The sequence below is a fragment of the Peromyscus eremicus genome, chromosome 15, assembly GCF_949786415.1.
Source record: "Peromyscus eremicus chromosome 15, PerEre_H2_v1, whole genome shotgun sequence".
Taxonomy (NCBI): Eukaryota; Metazoa; Chordata; class Mammalia; order Rodentia; family Cricetidae; genus Peromyscus; species Peromyscus eremicus.
Window position 1 is genome coordinate 2,572,384 of NC_081431.1, and position 9,838 is coordinate 2,582,221.

Consider the following 9,838-nt stretch of genomic DNA (forward strand, 5'->3'; position numbering starts at 1 on the left):
CGTAATATCTCATCTAACGAGGAGCTGTAACAAAGTACATTTGACTGAGGAACTTATAAACAAAAGAAACAAGTGTAAGCCGGGTGGTGGTGGTACACACCTTTAATCCCAGCACTCGAGAGGCAGAGGCAGGCAGATCTCCGTGAGTTCCAGGCCAACCTGGTCTACAAAGTGAGTTCCAGGACAGGCACCAAAACTACACAGAGAAACCCTGTGTAGCATGAATCTTAAAAGTTCTTATTAATAAAATCAAACCTGAAGCCAGTTATTGGGGTGAACACTGGATGATCAGAGAGACAGAACAAGCCACAGCTATCTCACCTTGCCAATTCCTCAGGTGGTCCTGTTTCCTCTGACTGAATGCTCTGTGTCCTCATCCCAATGGCTCTCAGCTGAACTGCTGCTAGAAGCCTGAGTGCTTAACCAGCCAAAATGCTTAACCAGGCCAAATGCTTCTAGTTTCTGGTCCTCACGCCTTATAAACCTTTCTGCTTTCTACCACCACTCCCTGGGATTAAAGGCGTGTGAGTCACCATGCCTGGCTGTTTCCAATGCGGCCTTGAACTCACAGAGATCCAGAGGGATTTCTGTCTCTGGAATGCTAGGATTAAAGGCGTGTGCTAACATTTTCTAGCCTAAGTATCTTGTGGCTTTTCTGTTCTCTGACCCCAGATAAGTTTATTAGGATGCACAATATTTTGGGGAACACAATACCTCCACAACCCTGTCTCGAAAAACTAAACGAAAGAAAGAAAGAAAGAAAGAAAGAAAGAAGCAAGTGTATCACATTCTAGATATTGAGGAGCCCAAGATGATGTCACCAAAGATGTCTGTCAGGGCTAGGTCCCTAGCATAGTATACGGCAGCAGAAAGTTAATATAGATAGCTTATGGGTGATACCATTCTATATGTTGTGAAAATGTGTTGCTCTGATTGGTTGATAAATAAAGCTGTTTGGCCAATGATGAGGCAGAAGAAGGTTAGGCAGGACATTCTAAAGAGAAAGAGAGGAAGGAACAAGACAGAGCGGGGGAGACGCTGCTAGCTGCCAGAAGAAGAAGCAAGATATAAAGGTACCAGTAAGCCATGAGGCATATGGCAAAGTATAGATTTATAGAAATGGGTTAATTTAAGATGTAAGAGCTAGATAACAAGAAACCTGCCATGGCCATAGTTTAAAAATTATTATTAATATATATTATTATAATATATATTAGCTTGTGTGTGTTTATTTGGGTCCAAGCGGCTGCAGGACCAGCGGGTAAGAGAGATTTGTCTTGACTGTGGGCCAGGCAGGACACAGGAAAACTTTCAGCTACAGGTAGCAGTGTGGTTTGTGACATTGCACACTAAAATCTTGAGCCAGGGGGTGCAAGAAGAAGTTCCTAGTTCTTCATTTTGGTCATGACTCAGGCTGGCCATGAGTTTCATGGTAATTTCTGAAGCAGAATGTTGTGCAATATTATTTTCACTGGGTGAAGATGTATTACATTTTGTGGAATATTACTTTAACGGTGTAAAGGTGTATTATGTTTGTTTATGCTGCATTTGTTTAACGATGTAAGGATATGTATTTAGTTATGTAAAGATATGTTGCATCTGTTTCACCTTGCCTGCCTAAGGCACTTGATTGATCTAATAAAGAGCTGAATGTTCAAAAGCTAGACAGGAGAGGGATAGGTATGGCTATCAGGCAGAGAGAATAAATAGGAAGAGAAATCTAGGTTCAAAAAGAGAAGAGAAGAGAGGAACAACAGAAGGAGGAGAGAATGAGAGACATGCCCAGGGCAAGAAGCCTGGCAGCCTCCAGCCAGTCAGACACAGAAGCAGTGAAAGTAAGATATACAGAAAGAAAAGGTAAAATGCCCCAAGGCAAAAGGTAAATAAAGAGAAACAAGTTAATTTAAGTGTAAAGAGCTAGCCAGAAACATGCCTAAGCTAGGCCAAGCATTCAAAACTAACAATGAGTCTCCATGTCATGATTTGGGAGCTGGTTGTTAGCCCCAAAAGAAAAAGCCTGGTGCAGCTGAGATAGAGTCTCTTCTTTTTTCCCAAGGATTCTTAGTTAGGGTTTCTATGCTGGGAAGAAAACACTGTGACAATGGCAACTCTTATAAAGGAAAACACTTAACTGGGATGGCTTACAGTTCAGAGGTTTAGTCCATTGTCATTGTGGTGGGACATTGAGGAAGACATGGTACTGGAAAAGGAGCTGAGAGTTTTACATCTTGATCTGTAGTCAACAGGAAGTAAACTGTCTACCACACTGGGTGTAGCTTGAGCATATTTGAGACCTCAAAGCCCACCCCACAGTGACACACTCCCTCCAACAAGGTAATACCTCCTATAGGTGCCACTCCCTATGGGCCAAACATTCAAACACATGAGTCCATGGGAGCCATAACTATTCAAACCACCACAGGTTCCAAAAGCAAGAGTAAGTTCTGCCTTCAGCATTTACGGGGGTGTGTGTGTGTGTACATATGTAAATGTAGTGTGGAAGCCAGAGGTCAATGTCAGGTGTCTCCTCTATTGATCCTACCTTTTTTTTTTCTTTTTTCTTCCAGAAAGGCCTCCTTCTTTCTGAACCTGGAGCTAGACTGGCCTGCAAGCCCCATGGGACCTCCTGTCTCTACCTCCTCAGCACTGGGATGACAGGTGTGTATCACTATACCTGGTGTTTTATATATGCTGAGATCAAACATAAGTCCTCATACTTTCAACAGCAGGCACTTTCCTAACTGAGCATCTCCTAAGCCCCAATTTTAATATTTTATGAATCTGCAAGCCATGCTGTCTACCAAGAACTATAAAGTCCAGGAGAAAGGTGATTGGCTTCAACAGCTATAAAGGAATAATTCATCCCAACCCAATTGCCTTTGAACTTGAACCATTCTGTGGAAACTATGTATTTATGAATATGTATAAAAACATCCTTCAGAGTAGAGGCATCTTAGGTACAAGAAACAGCTGTAACATAACAAAACAGAGCAATCTACCCCTTACCTCATGGACTACCAATGTCCCAGAGACAGTGGACATTGACAGAACTGTACTAAATTCTGCATAACCAGTGGCCTTAGAAGTGGCATCAAATGGGTAATAGATGCAAAGATAGAGGGTCCAAAAAGAGAAAGACTGACATTCTCCCTCTACACACAGATCAGTGAAACCTAAGAGCAAATAGAAGATTGTATATTATGTGTGTGTACATGTGTGTGTAAGTGTGTGTGCATGTTTCTATAAGTGTATGTGTATGTATATGTATTTATGTATGTATTCTGTTTTGTTTGTTTTGTTTTTGTTTTTAAGACAGGGTTTCTCTGTGTAGCACTGGCTGTCCTAGAACTTACTCTGTAGACGAGGCTGGCCTCAAACTCAGAGATCTACCTGCCTCCGTTTCTTAAGTGCTGGAATTAAAGTTGTGCACCACCACTGCCCGGCAATGTATATATTCTTAAGTGTCCTCTTCTGCTTCACATACAATTTGAGTATTTTCCCTCAAAAGTTTGTATATTGGATACATGGTCCTTAGTGAGGCAATGTGGGAAGGTGGGTAGGACCTTTAAGAGTTGGAGGTTCTGGGCTGGTAAGATAGCTCAGCACTTAAAGGCACTTGCCTGGCAACTTGAGTTCAATCTCCAGAATCCACAGTGGAAAGAGAGAACTAACTCCTAAGAGTTGTTCTCCACATGTATTGTAGCATGTGTGGCATGTGACACGCACACATGCACACACACATTAATAAATAGAAAAGGAGCTGGAGGTCCTGCAGCCAGTGGAGGGCATCCTCGTGGGAGGGAGGGTTTGGGAAGCACAGCTTTACTGTGGCCTCACCCTCCTACATATACTCTTGCCATGACAGTGTTTCCTTCCTGAGGCCTTTACTAAAGCTCAGCTATTGCTAGTGTCCTTGAACCTCCAGAACTCTGGGCTAAATTAACCTGTTTTTCTCACAAGGAAACTTGCCTCTGTTATTTTATCACAGTAAGAGAAGCAACTAATGCAGGAACCCTTGTCAAAGACGGGGTAGTGCCAAAAATCTCAGACTGGTCAGGTGTGCTGAAATGTGATTTTATTTGTATGTTAATAAATAAAGTTTGCCTGGAGATCAGAGGTCACATAGTGAGGTCACATAGCCATAAACAGGAGTCAGGCTCTAGTAGCACATGCCCTTAATCCGATCACATGGCAGGCAGAGTCTCTGTGTGGTCAAGGACATAGCCAAGTGTGGTGACATGAGCCTTTAATCCCAGTACCAACCATAGAGACCTGGAGGTCTGTATAGACAGGCAGTGATGAGGAAGTGATGTGGCTGGGCTTAGAGCCAATGAGAAGGCAGAACAGGAAGACAATAAAAACACAAGTTAGACAGGGAGAAGCTCTCTCTGGAGAAGCGACAGCGGTGAGGTGGTAAGTTAAGGTAGTCGTGGCTCTTCGCTAGTTCTCTGATCTCTTTGGCTATTACCTCTGTATTTGACTTTGTGTTTCTTATTTAATAAGACTGTTTAGAAATTTGTCTATAGAATGTAAGTGTGGGGCACCAGCATCCTCCTCACAGATGTATGTACTCACGTATACCCCACTTACACACACAAAACTACCTTCGAATTGCTAAATCTTACACAGAATTCTAGTAAAAGGTGTGGTTCCTAGTCTCAGTTTCTAAATATTTAATGAGTTAAAGGTAAACAGAAAAAAGTGAAGCATTTTAACTCCTTTTGTTTTAGGAAGATCTATGCAGTATGATCATAGGACTTGAAACATGGACATGTTTCCATGTAGCAAAAGGGTGAGAGCCACTGAACAGTGTAATGGAAAACTGAAGACAACTAGGAAAAGCTCAACTCCACAGAATGGTGAAGTTGATATGGATGCACATTAGACTTGAGGGATATAGTTACATATTGGAGGTCAGTGTAGAGTCCTGTGATACAGATACGTGCTAGAGGTAGATGGAGATCTGTCCAATCCAAAAGTCTCTCCATGTACTTAAACATAAGGTGTCAGTCAGCACAGCTCCTAGCTTAATTAACTCTCCAGAAAACCAATGAGAAAGAGCAGAAAGAGCAGAATAATGGCAGGTCTCTGTTGTGTTAGGAATTCTGCCTGCTCAGAAGTGCTGAGGATTTTTAAGTGCTGTAATAGAAGCTCAAAGGGGTACTCAAAAATGATATTAAGACAAAGTGCAAAACCATAGGAAAGCTATAAAATTTGTCCAGTGGGATCATAGCAAATCATGGAGTTTACACAAACTATTTATATGGCAATAAACTGCTAATGCGATTATGAATAATGGGAAAGGTTTGTGTGTTTGTTTCAGGCCTAATTGGAGTCATGCATCTCAGACTATTAATAACAGAAAGCTCTTTCTTCAGCTACATGTCTGATCACTCACATGTACCACGTACCTGCTCAGCCTCATAGAGAAGCCAAGCAACTTTTCAATAGTGTGTGAATGAATAGTTTTCCAATTTGCCACTTCTTAGAGCAGGTAGTTTATGTATTTGTCAGATGGTAGTTCACCCTCACTGTTAGGGAGAAAGCAGGATTTTGCATAAAGACAAAAGAGTCATCTCACCAAACCAAAAGGCCACAGTAATCCTGACAGCCTAAGGTGTATGCACTAGGAGCTGAGTCTGCCTCATACTCAGATGCTTTATCAGGGATAAAGGTTGGATCCATGTGTGTAGCATTTGTTTGTTGTTTGTTTGTTTTCCTGCCATGCTGGGGGCAGAACTCAGGGCCTTGTCGTGCTGGGTGATCACAGTATCCGTACATACTTCACCACCCTCCCCAGTACACAGCTTGTGCCTGAAAACCTGGAACTTGAGGAGTCCCCAGGAGAGCCAGTCAGATCCTTGAAGTTCACTGGTGGACCAGCCTCACCAAATCAACGAGCTTCAGATTCAGTGAGAGATCCTGTCTCCAAAACCAAAGGCAGAAACAATAGATGGAAGATATTCAGCATCAGCCTCTGGCCTCCACTCACACAAACACATACACAATTGTAAACTAATGGTAGGTTAGATAACCAATCGCATCACAAATCTGTCTCTAATAAAAAACTGTTAATTGCCTAAGGTCTGACAATTTTTAAGTCAAATCTCATAATATGTTCCTTAGCCTGAATTTTCTTATTTTTTTTTTTTTTAATATCTCTGGCTTGGGCACTAGCTAGGCATCTGGTACCTACTTGCTGCTCACAACGGTGAATGATGAGATACAACAGGAAATCTTCAGCCCATCTCACCCTAATGATCAGGTTGAACATCTTTATCTCATTAACAGTTGACTGGAATCCCCTGACACAGAGACGACTGCTGATGTATTTGGAAGGTTATAAGATATGACTGTGAAGCTTTCCACTGGCAGAGACTTTTCAAAGATTTATCCTTCTCCTGGAGTAAATATCACATTTTTAATTATTCATAATGCTTCTCCTGTTTTACCAGAAGCTTCCTTGGAGGACAGAGTGCATTAGACTCTTCTGTTACTATAAGAGTTAGGGGGAGCATGTGAATAGAATATACATGTATATTCAGCATTCTATTGTTATTCTGGGCAAACAAAATTTAACATGATTTGCAAAACGCTGCACTCAGGCACAACAAAAGGTGTAAAGTGAGGCAACAGAATTATACTATATGCACACCAGAAAGCTTGAGTGAAAAGTGCTCATAGCTGAAGCAAAGACTAAGGACCTCATATGCTTAACAGCTATATTAGAGAGGGAAAGAAATGTGAGCATGCCCAGAAACATGGCCAGAAAGGCTGTATTTAGATTTGTGCTGGAGGAATACAATTGTATGTGTCTTCTAAGCAAGCTAAATTTGGTAAGCTGCCTTTTCTTATATTGAATACTTAATAATTAGCTAAAGAGAGATACTTTCTCCATATGTCAAGGTTACCGGAATGTAGGGTTGCTAACTGGTAAATGCTCCTGTTGAGCAGAGTCCTGAGGTTATCCTTTCAGGCTATCACAGGGTGACTTAAAGGCAGTGTCCAGTTCTTTGAGGTCAGCCAATGCCCCAACTCCAGTCATTGTCCTCTGCAATCAAGACACAGGACAGCTTCTCTCAGTTTCCTTTGTGCCTTTTTCAACCTCTTTCTCCAGTTTCAACCCTCAGTGACCTCCAGTCTTGTGTGTGTGTACATACATTTGTGTGCAGGTGCCTATGCATGTAAGTACATAGACACGTGAAGGCCAGAGGTTGACCTCAGGTGTCATTCCTTAGGCACTGGCCTGGAGCACTCCAAGAAGGCTGGACTGGCTGGCCTACAAGCCCCAGGGCTCTGCCTGTCTCTGCCTCTCCAGACACTCCACCGTACTCGACTCTTTTACATGGATTCTGGTTATCAAACTTGTAAATTTGTGTCCTCCTGTTTGCATAAGCTATCTCCCTAGCCCACTGGTCTTTTTTAAGTGATTTCCCTTCTTAAGAATGTCATATAGGGCTGGAGAGATGGCTTAGCAGTTAAAAGTACTGGCTGTTCTTCCAGCGGTTCTGAGTTCAATTCCCAGCACCCACATGGTGGCCCACAACCATCTGTAATGAGATCTGGTGCCCTCTTCTGGCCATGCAGACAAAGCACTGTACACATAATAAATAAATAAATAAATACATACATACATACATACATACATACATACATACATACATACATAAATACATAAATAAATCTTTTAAAAAAACCTATTCTGAAGAATGCTGGCCATGCAGACAATAAATATATACATACATACATACATACATACATACATAAATAGATAGATAGATAGATAGATAAATCTATCTTAAAACCTATTCTGAAGAATGCCATATAAATGGAATTAAACAACATATGACCTTCTAAGTCTGGTTTCTTTTTTCTTCACATTGGGCATTTGAAATTCATCTGGGTCGTACACAAAAGCTTGTTCCTTTTTGTTGTTGAGTAGTATTCACTGTAATAGGTATATCAGAGTGTGCAGCCACTACCATTTAATGGACACTTGTTTCCAGCTTGAGAGAATTATAGATAAAATATAAACAATCACCTACAATTCTAAGGGGACATAAGTTTTCATTTCTCTTAGAGAAATAGGAGTAGAATTGGTGGGTCATGTGCTAAGTATATGTTTAACTTTATCACAAAAGGCCAGACTTCCAAAGAGTATTAGTTATTTCTCTCTGTATTAGTCATTTCTCTTCTGCTGTGACAAATGCTGACAAAAGCATGGTAAGAAAGGAAGACTGTGTCTTGGCTCACAGCTCTAAGTATCATGGCAGAAGGAGCATGGTGTAGCTGGTCACACTGCCTCCACAGGAAGCAGAGATGGATGCTGGTGATGAGCTTGCCTTCTGTTCCTTTAGTCCTAGACCCTGCCAATGGAAAGGGTGCTGCCCACATTTAGGGTAGGTGTTCCCACCTCAATTAACCCAATCTAGGAAGTCCTTTACAGACATGCCTAGAAATTTGTATCCATGGTGATTCTAAGTCCCATCAAGTTGACAGTCAAGATTAGCCATCACAAGCAATACCACTGCATTGCCATACAGTGTAGGGGTGTCAAATTCTTTGCCTTCCTGGAAGCACTTGATCTTGAAGGTCGTTCTCTGCTGGTTTTTAATGTTAGCCAGCCTAGCACATCAGCAACACATTATGGATTTGGTTTGCGTTTCTCTGATGACTAACAGTGTTGAGCATGTTGATGTTTGGTGTACTGTATGTTCAGACCTTCTGCCCATTTTCTTACTGGGTTGTTTCCTTACAATTGTGGTTTTAAGACAGTCTTTATGTATGTAATGTGGTTGCTAGTCCTTTGGGGAATGTGTGGCTTGCAAATACCTTCTTCCAGTCTGTGGCTCCATTGTTTTCCCAACAGTGGTTTAAAGCTCTTGTTTGGAGCAGGGGTTTAGAGTGGTTTAGAGAGCAGGGCTTTTCAGCTCTTTGAGGGGGGAATGGCGGGGGGGGGGGGGGGGGGGCTGGTGAATACAAGTGTCCAATTCTTCTAAAACCATTTCTTGAAAAGACTCCCATTATGTTGTCTCTGCCTATATCAAAAATTGAATGACTACATAAGAGAAGGTGGATTACTGGACTCTATTTTTTCCAGTTGAGCTGCAAGCCTGCCAGATACTACACTTCTGTGGTAGTAAGCCTTGAAATTACAGAGAGAGCCTTTAGCTTTGTTGACCAATGGGGAGTAACAGGAAAGAAGCCAGTTGTAAAGTAATGCCACAGCCTTCCTGAGTTTGTTGGCATGCAGCATCTTAAACAGGCAAATGAGTACACATAAGCTGTAAGGATGGTCTAGGGCTGAGAGCAAGAACATGGCCACACTCACAGAGCATGTGGGAAGATGCTAGGGGTGGGGGGACCTTCCACAAGTGGATACAGGGGTGAATACAGAACTCAGTTCGTTTACTAAAAGTCGTCATCAAACCATATGCTTCCATGGGTTGGCTCTTATATAAATTATATTTTAATAACATTTTTAAAGTTCAGATGCCTAATTGAGGTAGGGAAATGGGCATTGAGAAGCTGCTTATGCTGAAAAACACTGAATCCTCACTTGGGCCTACAGGATCCAAAGCAGGAAGAAAGCCTGGCATCTGCCTTCATTTTGTGTCTACCTCCTTTACCCTGGCTGAAGGCAAAGAGGTAAGTCATTTTCATTCCTGAGTCACCTGGCATTTCCAGAACAGCAGACCCTCCCAGGACAAACAGACAGACAGATGCATGCACACACGCACACCTGAGGTCAATTATCCATGATTGTGAGACTGAGCTCCTAAGTAGAGGTAATCATTGTGCAGAAACCAGACTGATCGCTGAGGAATGGCAGGATTTT

The 9,838-nt window shown here is 42.0% G+C and overlaps 1 long non-coding RNA gene across 1 annotated transcript; it reads left to right on the forward strand.

Annotated features, from left to right (window-relative positions):
* Positions 1-1,512: 1,512 nt before the first annotated feature.
* On the forward strand, positions 1,513-6,050 carry LOC131925454 (uncharacterized). The gene is made up of 3 exons (XR_009383255.1): positions 1,513-2,658; positions 4,731-4,859; positions 5,801-6,050. It is a non-coding gene; the product is annotated as an uncharacterized LOC131925454 (long non-coding RNA).
* Positions 6,051-9,838: the final 3,788 nt, after the last annotated feature.